Raw genomic sequence first — 12742 nt, forward strand, 5'->3', positions numbered from 1 at the left:
ACATATATATACATATATATATAAATACATATATATATATAAATATGTATATATGTGTATATTTGTATATATGTATATAAAATTAGATCTTGGATAGGGTATTAGTCTGTTTTCATGCTGCTAATAAAAGACATACCTGAGACTGGGCAATTTGCAAAAGAAAGTGGTTTAATGGACCTACAGTTTTATATGGTTGAGGAGGCCTCACAATTATGGCAGAAAGTAAAAGGCACATTTCACATGGTGGCAGACTAGTAAAGAGAGTTTGTAGGAGAAACTCCCCTTTTATAAAACCATGAGATCTCATGAGATTTGCTATCATGAAATTAGCACAGGAAAGACTTGCCACCATGATTCAGTTACCTCGCACCCAGTCCCTCCCACAACACATAAGAATTATGGGAGTTATAATTCAAGATGAAATTTGGGTGAGGACACAGCCAAACCATACTATTCCACCCCAGTCCCTCCCAAATCTCATGTCCTCACATCTCAAATCCAATTATGCCTTACCAAAAGTCCCCCAAAGCCTTAATTCATTACAGCATTAAATCAAAAGTACGCAGTCCGATATCTTATCTGAGACAAGGCAAGTCCCTTCTACCTATAAGCCTATAAAATGAAAAGCAAATTGGTTATTACCTAGAAACAATGGGGGTTTAGGCATTGGGTAAATACAACCATTACAAATGGGAGAACTGGACTAAAACAAATGGACTACAGGCCCCATGCAAGTTCAAAATCCAGCTCGATAGTCAACTTTTAAAGCTCCAAAAGTATCTCCTTTGAATCCATGTCTCACATCCAGGTCATGCTGATGCAAGAAGTGGGATTGGTATTTGGGAGCTCCCCTGCTGTGGCTTTGCAGGGTACAATCTCCCTTTCAGGTGCTTTTGGGCTGGCATTGAGTGTTGGTGGCTTTTCCAGGTACATGGTGCAAGCTGTCAGTGGATCTACAATTCTGGGTTCTGGAGAATGGTGGCCCTCTTCTCACAGCTCCACTAGGCAGTGCTCCAGTGGGGACTCTGTGTGGGGGCTTCAACCACGCATTTCCCTTCCACATTACCTTAGCAGAGGTTCTCCATTAGAGCCTTGACCCCTAAGCAAACTTCTGCCTGGACATCCCGGCATTTCCTTGCATCCTCTGAAATGTAGGTGAAGGTTCCCAAACCTCAGTTCTTGACTTCGGTGTACCTGCAGGCCCAGTGCCACATGGAGGTTGCCAAGGCTTGGGTCTTGCACTTCTAAAGCCACAGACTAAGCTGTACCTTGGTCCCTTTTAGTCACAGCCAGAGTGGTTAGGACACAGGGCACACAGCAGAGTGCACACAGCAGAGGGAGCCTAGGCTTGACACATGAAATCATATTGTTCTTCTAGGCCTCCCTGCCTGTGATGGGAGGAAGTGCTGCAAACATCTCTGACATGCCCTGGAGACATTTTCCCTATTGTCTTGGTGGTTAACATTTCCTTCCTAGTTACTTATGTAAATTTGTGCAGCCGACTTGAATTTCTCCTCAGAAAATGAGATTTTCTTTTCTATTATATTGTAAACTTTTATGCTTTGTTTCCTTTATAACATAGAATGCCTTTAGCATCCCCCAAGTCAACTCTTTAATGCTATGCCGTTTAGAAATTTTTTCTAAAAGATACCCTAAATCATCTCTCTCAAGTTCAAAGTTCCACACATATCTAGGTCAGGGACAAAATGCCACCCGTCTCTTTGCTAGAACATAATAGCTACCTTTTCTCCAGTTTCCAACAAGTTCTTCATGTCTATCTGGGACCACCTCAGCCTGGATTTCATTGTCCATATCATTATCAGCATTTTGGTCAATGCCATTCAACACGTCTTTAGGGAGTTCCAAACATTCCCACATTGTCCTGTCATCTTCTGAGCCCTCCAAACTGTTCCAGCTTCTATTTGTTACCCAGTTCCAAAGTCACTCCCACATTTTCAGGTATCTTTACAGCAGCACCCTACTCCTGTTAACAATTTACTATATTAGTCCTTTTTTACACTGCTGGTAAAGACATACCCAAGACTGGGGAATTTACAAAAGAAAGAGGTTTACTGGACTTACGGTCCCATATGGCTGAGGAGGTCTCACGATCATGGTGAAAGATGAAAGGTACATGTCACATAGTGGCAGACCAGTGAAGAGAGCTTGTGCAGGGAAATTCCCCTTTTATAAAACAATCAGAGGTCTGTCGAGACTCACTATCCCAAGAATAGCATGGAAAAGAACTGGCCCAATGATTCACATAATTATCACTAGGCCCCACCCACAACATGTGGGAATTGTGAGAATAAGATGGGGTTTTTGTGGGGACAGAGCCAAACCATGTCAGATAGCCTACTCAAATATCAGTAAGTTGAATATTAACTATAATAAAACAGTTGACTTTTATCAACTTGTATTAATATAGGTAGTAGATATTGAGAAAGAAAAGCATTTATGAAGAAACTGCTACAGATTGAAAAAATTAATGGTTTTCTACTTGAAATGTTTTCTGTCGTTAGACATCTTAGCAGAATCAAATGAATCCTTTATAAAAATCTTCAACCATTTATTCTCTATTAATGTGGCAAATACATGTAAATGACATAGTCATTATTTTCACATTAGTGGGTTGAGTCACATTTGAATTCACTAAATGAATACAACACATTTTCTTTTACTAGTCAAAATACCAATAATAGATTTTAAGATTGTTTGATGAAAATTAGATCTTTCCATTGCTTTTTTTCTATCTTGCCCTTTGACCTTCTACAAAGACTTTCATTCTTTTAGCCAATTTCTTCACTGAAAAGAACAAGACAGGGGAATTTTTGAGCTTTGACATGCTGGTGATATCATTAGCAGGAATATGTGCATTAATGCAAAGCTGCCTAGCCCTGTAGTGGTCCTCTGCCTTAAAATGCTTTGAGATGCTGGAATTATGAATTAAGGCATTGAATAATAAATTTGAATAGCATATTGTGAAGAAAAAACTGAAGGCTTCGGTGATATAAGACCCTTACTTCCCTTAATCTTTTTAGTCAATGAAGAAAGATCATGTTGATAGTGTTTTATTTCTACAATCTAATATAAACCAAAGCTCATTCAGCTGTCTCTGTGTTTTATGTGCTGCTTCCCGCAGCACTAGGGCCCTTCCATGTTATCTGACATTACAGCGTCACATAGGGAGCTGCCTTAGTGCTTTGCTCTCATGAGAAAATCCTATTATACACTTTGAGTCAGTTCATCCATGATTGCCTGAGAGAAAATCATTTGTGGTGTTCAAATCTATTCACTTAAATGTTTAAAGTCTGGTTGTCCTGGAGATTTTTTATTGCGGGAATGCAATTTTATATCTTGTGTTTTATTTTGATTTTCAATTCTGACCTGATATCAGCAAAGCAATCTAAATATCTCCAGAGCAAAAGTGAAAGTGAATAGATGACAGGAATCATAGATATTCTACTATTTTTGTGGTACATAGCCCCATGACTTAGTTCCTAAATTCAAAACTCCTCAAGAGATGCTGTCCCATTGCGACACTGGGTACCCAACAAAGTGTCTGAGTGCAATGACCATTTCCAAGGTATATCATAAGGTGACACCTCCAAGGTATATGTAAAGCTAGCAGGAAAACAGCCTCTTCCTGCTCTTAAAGGCCTCTTGTATTTCAAAGCAAGAATAAGCCTTACGAGCCAGACATTCTTGGCAATAGAGCCAAAGAAATATGAAGCAATAATGACAGAAAATAAATTATTTTACATTCTACAGATACATTTGTAGAGTACAGCAGACTGACAGGTGCCTGTCAAGAAAATGATGTTTGATGATTTATAAAGAATATTTAATATCCTAACCCATTTAATTAAAGCACCATGTGGACCTTGATGATTTAACTTTGTTCAGTTAATATATTTTAAAGTAAACACAATATGTCTATATATAAAATAAATGAAGCACACATTTTTTTAGTAATATAATAAATGTATTTTGGATCAAATGTGTTCATTTAAAGTCACAAATGTAACTGCATTAAAATTAATATGCAGTTGTCATCAAAACAATATATTTGCTTGTTTGATGAACTATAAGAAAATAGTGTTTTATTGAATAACCACTAACTAAAACAAGTTGACTTCTAATACTACATAATTCATTCATCCACATACTTCCAGAGAGTTGCTGTCATGCTCCATAATTACACCTGTTTTTCAAGAAGCAAAATATCTCAATGTTTCTGTGTGACAAATGACAGACAATTTACAAAATATTAAATACAATGAAAAAATGTTTTAACATTAATTTTTTTTAAGGAGTAAATATAAGAGAATTTCATTTCTCCTCCAAACTTGGTAATAATGTATTTACTAAGTTTATATGTTTATCTAACAATATACATTACTCATTTGTAGAAAACCTATGAAAAAATTTGTTACAGTATGTATAGCAGTATAAATTGAAAAGATTTGAATCACAAGTATAATCTACCTTAAATTTGCCCACAAATACAACCTCATAAGGAAAATCTTGAGGCTACTTTGCAAGAAATATTTTCCAAATAAGAAAAAAATATATAGTTTAGATAACTATACAGTAGCAAATGTGAAGAAACCTAGGGAAAAGTTGAGAAATGACCTAGATATCCAACAATATTGGAAAATTTGAAGAAATTATGAACTATGTACTTGTTTACATGGTATTCTGCCAGTAAAAGGGTAATTATGGAAATAGAGAAAACTCCTTTTGCTTCACCTGTAAATTTTGAAAGATACAAAATTTTAAATAGAGCTTATAGGTGAACACATTTATTTTATAAAAGTATATACTTTTAAAAAAATTCAGGCCAGGAGTGGTAACTAATGCCTGTAATGGTAATTTGGGAGGCTGAGGCAGGAAGATCACTTGAGGCCAGGCACTCAGGACTAGCCTGGGCAACATAGTGAGACCCCATCTCTACATTTTTTTTTTTTTTTAATAGCTAGATGTGATGTTGCGTTCCTGTACCCATAGCTGATCTGGAGGTTCAGGCAAGAAGATTGCTGGTTCCCAGATGATTGAGACTGCAATGAGCCATGATGGCACCACTGTCCTTCAGCCTAGGCAACAGAATAAGACCCTGTCTCAAAAAAAAAAAAAAAAAAAAAAAAAATCCAAAATACACTTAAATGATAGTATTAAGATTGTGGAAGCAGGAATAATCTTTTATTCTCTTTATTATTTATCTTCTGCTGTTAAAGAATTTTTCTTAAAGAATGTAATCTAGAAAACATAAACAATTTCTTGTAGCCTTACTTGTTTTTAATCTCTTTCGCTTAGGATACATTTTGTGAACAGTTTCATTTCATGACAAAAACAAAAACATTATCAAAAGATAGGTTCTTCTTCTTCTTTTTTTTTTTTTCCTTTGGTCACCCAGGTTGTAACACAGTGGCATGATCTCAGCTCACTGTAGCCTCTACCTTTCAGGTTCAAGCAATTCTCCTGCCTCAGCTTCCCAAGTAGCTAAGATTACTGGCACCCACCACCATGCCCGGCTAATTTTTGTATTTTAGTGAAGACAGGGTTTCATCATGTTAGGCAGGCTGGTCTCAAACTCCTAAGCTCAGGTGATACACTCATCTCAGCCTCCCAAAGTGTTGGGATTACAGGTGTGAGCCTGTACTGTCTCCAGAACATTTTGTAGTGTGTTCATATTTCTTTTCTTTTTCTTTTTAAGTCAAATTATATTTTACTATACATTAATTTTTGCATTTTTTAGAACAAAAAAAAAAAGTTCTGGACATCATTCCAGGCATACCAATAGGATAAAAGAAAATTATCCAAGTAAAACTGAGAAAAACTATTTGAATTTTTACTTCACTATGTTTGCAATTTATCTTTAGCCTAAATTGTTGAGATAGTTTACATTTTTCTTTATGTGATTCACACAGCAATTCTTTGAAATAGATTTGGCATACTATTTGTTTAAAAAATTAAAGAAGTCATACTTAGATCAGTTAAATGGATTCAGAAATTCAGCTACATACTACCTTTAGGAATAAAGCTCAGGGATTCCGGAATTCTGGTACCGTACGCTAATTAAAAAAGCAAATGTATTGATTTGCCTATACTATGTGATTATTAACAAAGATGTGTATTTTTAAATATGCAGAAGCATTGCAATTTAGGATCAATACAAAATGAACAGATACAAAGTATCTCTATAATAACCTAATACATATGGAAAATATGTAATATGTACTGTTTTTTCAGAAACATCTTCTGAGTACAAGCCATCACTATTCAAAAATTGATGATGGCAACACCACTGTAGGTAGATACCCAAAAACGTTGGCAGCAGGGACTTGAACAGATATTTGTACACTTGTGTTCATAGCAACATTATTTACAATAGGTAAAATGTGGAAATAGCACATATGTTAATGGATACAAAAATTAATAATGGAATTAACAATGGAATATTCTTGAGCCTTAAAAGGAAGAACATTCTGCCGCATCATACTAAATACAAATGAATCTTAAAGTTATTATGCTATGTGAAATAAGCCAGTGGCAAAAGGACAAATACTGTATGAGTATTCTATCTGAGACACCTAGAATAGTCAAATTTATATAGAGAAAAGATAGAATGGTGGTTGCCAAGGGTTGAAGATGGGACAAATAGGAAGTTAGTGTTCGATTTTGCACAGAATTTCAGTTTGGAAAGATGAAGGAATAAGCTCTGGAGAAAGATACTGGTAATTGTTGTATAAAAATATGAACATACTTAATGTCATTAAGCTGTACAACTAAACATGATTAAAATGGGAAATTTTATGTTATGTATATTTTATCACAATAAAACCAAAGTTGGTGATAACATCCAGGTGATTAGTACATGAATCCAAATAAAGTCTTAGTGGCATTAACTACATGAAATTTTAATTTTCCTAATTTATTCTCTAAATTTGTTGCAGTTTATGATAAAACCATGGTGAAACAATAGGGAAAATAGTATATTATTCTAAATAAGCAATAACTGAATGAAATTTAGCAAATACTATCTAGAAAGTATACGATAGCAAGAGAAAAATGCTAAAAAGAAAGCACTTTTCAAACAATCTAAATCAACAATATAAGGAGTAGACGGAATTATAGCATTATAAAAATGCCAATAAAAAGATCTTGTCCAATTGAAAAGTACAATATGTCTTCTGTAAGAATATAGTTTTCTCTAAATGTTTTATCCCTGCATCTTGTTTTCCTAAAATAAAATAAACTCTTAGAAATTTTCAAAAGGAACATCTTTATGGAAGGAGAAATGTTAAGCTTTGAACATCAAGAGTAGAAGACTGAAGAACTGGATGACATTCATGCCCTAAACTATATGGTGAGCATATTTAATGCCACAAGTCATCTTTCTTCCTGAAAGTAAATAAATATATGATCAGCAGGACAGAGTCAAGAATTTGAAGGTCTAATACAAACTGCATTGCATCCTTGTATCTCTACCATCTGCAGGTCAGAACCTAAGAAAATTATTTAAACCTTAGAGGACTCCCAGAATGAAAAGTGGTAGCCTGAGGGATCAAAAGATTCATAAAGATGCTCAGCAACCCATATGGTTTCTGGACAGTGGACCAGCAGTGGCTAAATCAGATGTAGTGTAGTCTGTGAGAGACATCAGAGGGGCACTGTGGTGGATGAGTGGAAAGTCGTAGTGAAGAAGGCATCTCTGGATTTGGGAAGAACACCACTGAAAGCATGGATACTGATGGCCAGCCATCATCGAGTGTATGCTACAAACATTTTAGAAGAGTATGAGGCAAGGACAGACACTCATACTGGAATTTGAGGCAGCACAAGTCATTTGAGCAGATCCTAGAGAAAAGAAGAGTTGGGAGCCTTACCTCATGTTCTTTCTCTGAACCAAGAAAATATGAAAATGCCCTGTAATTTATCTTACTCCTGAGAATGAGGAAAAGGGGAACAGGGGTTGGATGGCAGTCCAGAATGTAACTGAACATTTAAACAAAAGAAACTGTATTGTGTAGTAGAGGTAATTAATGAACCATGACTTGACAAGAAGAAAGAGAAAAAGGGGATAATAACCAACCATGACCCAATTAACAAGAAATAAGGAAAGTTTCAATTTAGTATACCAGAGACTTATGACTATTTACATACTAAATCTGCTATACCCATCTGGGAACCACTCCTTTAAATGACACCAGGTGACTCTATTAATTTGGAAAAATAACACCACAGAAGTTAGTGGCTGTTGGGGTCAGATAAGTAAAATGACTTGCTCAAAGATACCTGTTAAGATTATTTAGAGAAAAGTCCCTAGCTTCCAGATACAATACCCTTCCCCAATTGTAACATAATAACTTGGTGATGATAATAACGATTATTTATGAACATTTATAATAATGAAAATGTAAGAATCGAAAAGGATCTCAAACTTAAGGTTGTATATTATAATCCTAAATGTTTTGTGAATTATTAAAATAACTATTAGAAATAATTATTAAAGATTTTTTGTCCCAATTAGACTTTCAGAACTAAGTCAAACAACTCCTAGCTCTGCCTGTGTACTTTTTTGAGGTTTATTTTGTAATATAAAGAATGGAGAAGACCTTAGTGACTGAACCCCAATATCTTCCATTTTAAAACATAAAAGGAAAAGTTAATGGACATCCAAATTGTCATTATTTTAGAAACATGGCTTTTGTACAATTAGATTAGTACATGGGTATTGATTAAATTGGAATTTGAGATATTATATTAAAGTAGTGCTGATTTGAAGTGCTTTTACTTTCAGATAAATTTCAATAAATTACTTTTTGTAGCTTGTCTTTAAGATGTTGGTAATGAACAGCTAAAATCTGTACATCTGTCAAACTGTGTTTGGTGATAGCATATGTTATAAGAGTTGTGTGATGTATCAACATGTGAACAAGAATAATGAAGAACAACAAAAAGGAAGTTTTCTTTGAATCGTTATTTAAATATCTATCTTGTGCCTACAGCTCAGAGACTTGACAAAAATGTGTCTTTTTTTCACGAAACTTGAAATCACCATTCCTTTCTTTAATATCTAATCAATCTGTACTTTGAGGCATTCAATAGTTAATTCTTTATTTTAAAAAGAAGGATTACCCTTTAAGAATTGCTGTTTCTTGCAGAATTACAGTCTATAATGATAAAATTGTTCACAAAATGAAGAATGGCCAAGATGCAACCACTTTCCCTGGTGCTGCTAATATAAGAAATATGGGAGATGGTTCAAAGCCTTCTACAGACTTTGATTTAGGACTAATCCCTTAAAAATCATTATGGCCTCATGCCTCTCACATTAAAATAAGGTAGACTACTACTCTTCCTATTACCTCTTATATATAAACTCGATTAAATGAGTCTATTCTAAATATCTATTAAAATCATAATTACAAATATCCAAAAAAAATTGTTTTTCATATTCAATGTTCATAGGGACTTTTTAATTTTCTGCTGTGAATTAGATCTGTTCTTAATTCCAAACTAAGCTCACTCCATTTTAGTCAGATAGCAAAAATCTGTAACAATGTACAGGAAGGTTTATCAATTAAAATTAATTTGACACCCTAATGGTTCATAGTGCTATAAGACATTCTTTTTAAAGTAGTGTTACAAATCATGAGAAGATTTCCTCAAATGATATTCAAAAAGGAAGTACATTCTGCTGCCAATATAAATAAATTCATGCAGTCATACAGTGTCTATGTGTTAAGAGCAGCCTGGTCTAAGAATAAAATATTTTCATGCTACAAATCTCTTTCACCATCACTTTCCCATCCTTCAGCCTCCACTCCCCACTCACCACCATAGTTAGAAGCACTGCTGCTGTGACTCTGAAGATCTTAAATACTCCTAGGTTGGCATTCTGTGGCTCTGCCATGTTCATCTCACTCTTATTCCAGGACTGAGTGACATTTTAAAACTGATTTTTTTAAGTTGCACTTGGAATCTAAAATCAGAATCTATGCTCCTTCAAACCACAGGATAACTAGATTTATAGCATTCACCACATGAACTTAACCAAATGTAAAATTGTATGACTATGTACTTTTTCTGTGCAGGTATTTCTTTGACAATAGTAATGTATTGTAATAGACAAAAGCACAAATGTGGGGTCTACTTTTGCCTCTATTAACTGTAAGACCTTGAACAGTTACTTAACCTCATGTGCCTCAATTTTCTTATTTCAAAAATAGGGGTAATAATGATACCTGAAATCAAAGAATGCTGTTAAGAATATATAAACTAATATGCATGGAGTATTTAGAATAATTAAAGTAATAAGTACCACAGAAATATTAGCTCTCATTAACAATTTATGATTCTAGAATGAAATTTTAAAATACATTACAGAATTTCAGGAACAAAGTTTTAAATTACAATTTGCTGTGCTAAAATTTCGCATAAATCTATATATCCTAGGTAGACATGATTGACAGTAGCCAAGAGTGAACCTTAACTATTACCAACGTTTATTAAGAATAAGGAGTTAGGGGGCTGGGTGCGATAGTTCATGCCTGTCATCCAAGCATTCTGGGAGACCGAGATGGGTGGATCACTTAAGGCCAGGAATTTGAGACCACTCTGGGCAACATGGCGAAACCCTATCTCTACTAAAAATGCAAAAATTAGCCCAGCATAGTGGCACATGCCTGTAATCCCAGCTACTTGGGATGCTGAGGCATAAGAATCACTTGAACCTGGGAAGTGGAAGAAAGTTGCAGTGAGCTGAGATTGCATCCCTGCACTCCAGCCTTAGTGACAGAGCAATACCATCTTAAAGGAATAAGGAGTTAGAACTCTAAGTACGTTGAATAAATTGGTTGGATAGGAGAGTCTCACATACTTATTTCAGTTTTCATAATGGGGCTATGGAGAATAGTTGCACATAATTCTAAAATTACAAAGAAACAAGTTTGATGAAACTGTAAATATAAACTACTATATCTAGGTATCTACTTGAAGTCTCATTCAGTTAAAAGCAGAACATCAGATAATTTTTGCCTTACTGAAAGCTCTGCTTTTCAGAAAGTTGAGTATGGTCTTCTATTTTAGAGCTTATTTTGTCAGGGAAGCATCAGTTGGTAAAATGGAAGTGACAGGAATCTTGGGAGACGTTCACATCATCTAAGGTGCCATAAAGCCAAGGAAATGAATGCTTTATAGAGTCTAATATTTTCCCCAGATTTTAAGAAAATCTACCGAACAAAGTGAGTTCATGACAAAGTTGGTGTGCTCAAATGCTGAAATCTTTAAAAAATGAAATTTTTATTATAGCCTCACAGATTTCCTAATGAGAAAGATAGCGAACATACATCTAATAAACGAATGCAGTTATATAGAGATAAAGCTTTCTGTTGGGCTTAGCTTTTATAGCAGAACATATAAAAAGTGGAAGTAAGCACAAAATGAAGAATAAATTGTAAGAAAACTGAGAGAAACTTTAAAACATGGAAAAAGGGGTAGGTGAAAATATTGAGTACAACATAAATTGTGTTTTATATTATGCATGTTCTAGAAAAACAACACAAAGTTAAGTTTATTGCTTGAGTCACTGCTGAGAGAGAAAAGAAATCTCCTCAACTTGTATTTTACTTCCATTCTGCCTGTTTACCAAGAGCTAACAAATGGAATAAATAGGGTTAGAGTTGAAATTATAATTTAAGATAGGAGAGGGACAAATGGGATGTAAATTAAACAACCTTTAGTTTCCTCTTTCAAATTATTCTCTTCCACAGAATCTAAAAACCTATGTGCAGACATTAAGTTTGATTACACCAGCCTCACCACAGACACATAAGTAATGCATGGTACTATAGTGTTACAGCAGCTGCTGTGTCACTCAGACTATAGGAATTTTTCAGCTTCATTATAATCTTACGGAACTTCTGTCATACATGTAGTCTTTTGTCAACTGCAACTGTTAAGTGGTGTACCACTATACATGAAAATAGCTGTTTTTCAATTGGTATAAAATAAATGAAACATTTTAAAATTCTTTTGTTATGCGGATTTTTGCGTCAATATACAGAATGCAGTGATAAAATATTTGACACTTATCTTACCATAAAATATTTATTATTTTCAAGCTGTGGTGGAAAAATATATGCTGGATGTAAGTAAACAAAATTAATTTTTGTAATCACAGAACAGTTTGTGAAAACAAGCAGATTGAGTCAGATAGCCCATCTTTTGATAGAGTTACTAAAGCAGTTAATCCATATCGATTAAGCTAAAAAGAACTCAGGTTAAAAATCAATTCTATCTACCAGAAAATCGGTTCGGCTCCAGCGAAATAATTTGGTGCTCCTGTCTAGAATCACTGAGTATTGATTCTTCAGAATCAGACTATGAAGTCGCAACTTTGATTCCCCAGAGACTTTTCAGGAAAAAAAAAAAAAAACAACAAAAAAACAACTCTTAGACTTGAGAGTTGTTTTGACACATTTAGGGGAAAAATGAAAGAAATGAGCATTACCTTTGGTAACTAAGAATTTCCTTCCTTTATGTAGGAAAGTGAAGGCTCCAAATATTAAATAATATTCCCAGTTATTGTGTGAAAACACAATATAGATTACAACTTGGACTGGAGCAGGTAATTGATGGAGGAGAGAAGAGAAACTATCATTTATAAAATATACCAAGGACAGTTTAGATTTTTGAATTCATTCTCCTATTGATTTTACAAAGCAGTTAATGATAA

The 12742-nt window shown here is 34.5% G+C and overlaps 1 protein-coding gene across 4 annotated transcripts in view; it reads left to right on the top strand.

The window, feature by feature from the left end:
- GRID2 (glutamate ionotropic receptor delta type subunit 2) overlaps window positions 1-12742 on the top strand; it is a 1500723-nt gene that overhangs the window by 419610 nt on the left and 1068371 nt on the right. The window contains exon 1 of one of the 4 annotated variants that reach the window (XM_074396450.1): window positions 1-12742. This exon is cut by the window's right edge and continues 16657 nt beyond it. The exons of the other annotated variants lie outside the window; for them this stretch is intronic. The gene's annotated coding sequence lies outside the window, so the exon portion shown is untranslated. 4 annotated transcript variants of the gene reach the window in all.

Source organism: Saimiri boliviensis, chromosome 3 (assembly GCF_048565385.1).
Source record: "Saimiri boliviensis isolate mSaiBol1 chromosome 3, mSaiBol1.pri, whole genome shotgun sequence".
Classification (NCBI taxonomy): Eukaryota; Metazoa; Chordata; class Mammalia; order Primates; family Cebidae; genus Saimiri; species Saimiri boliviensis.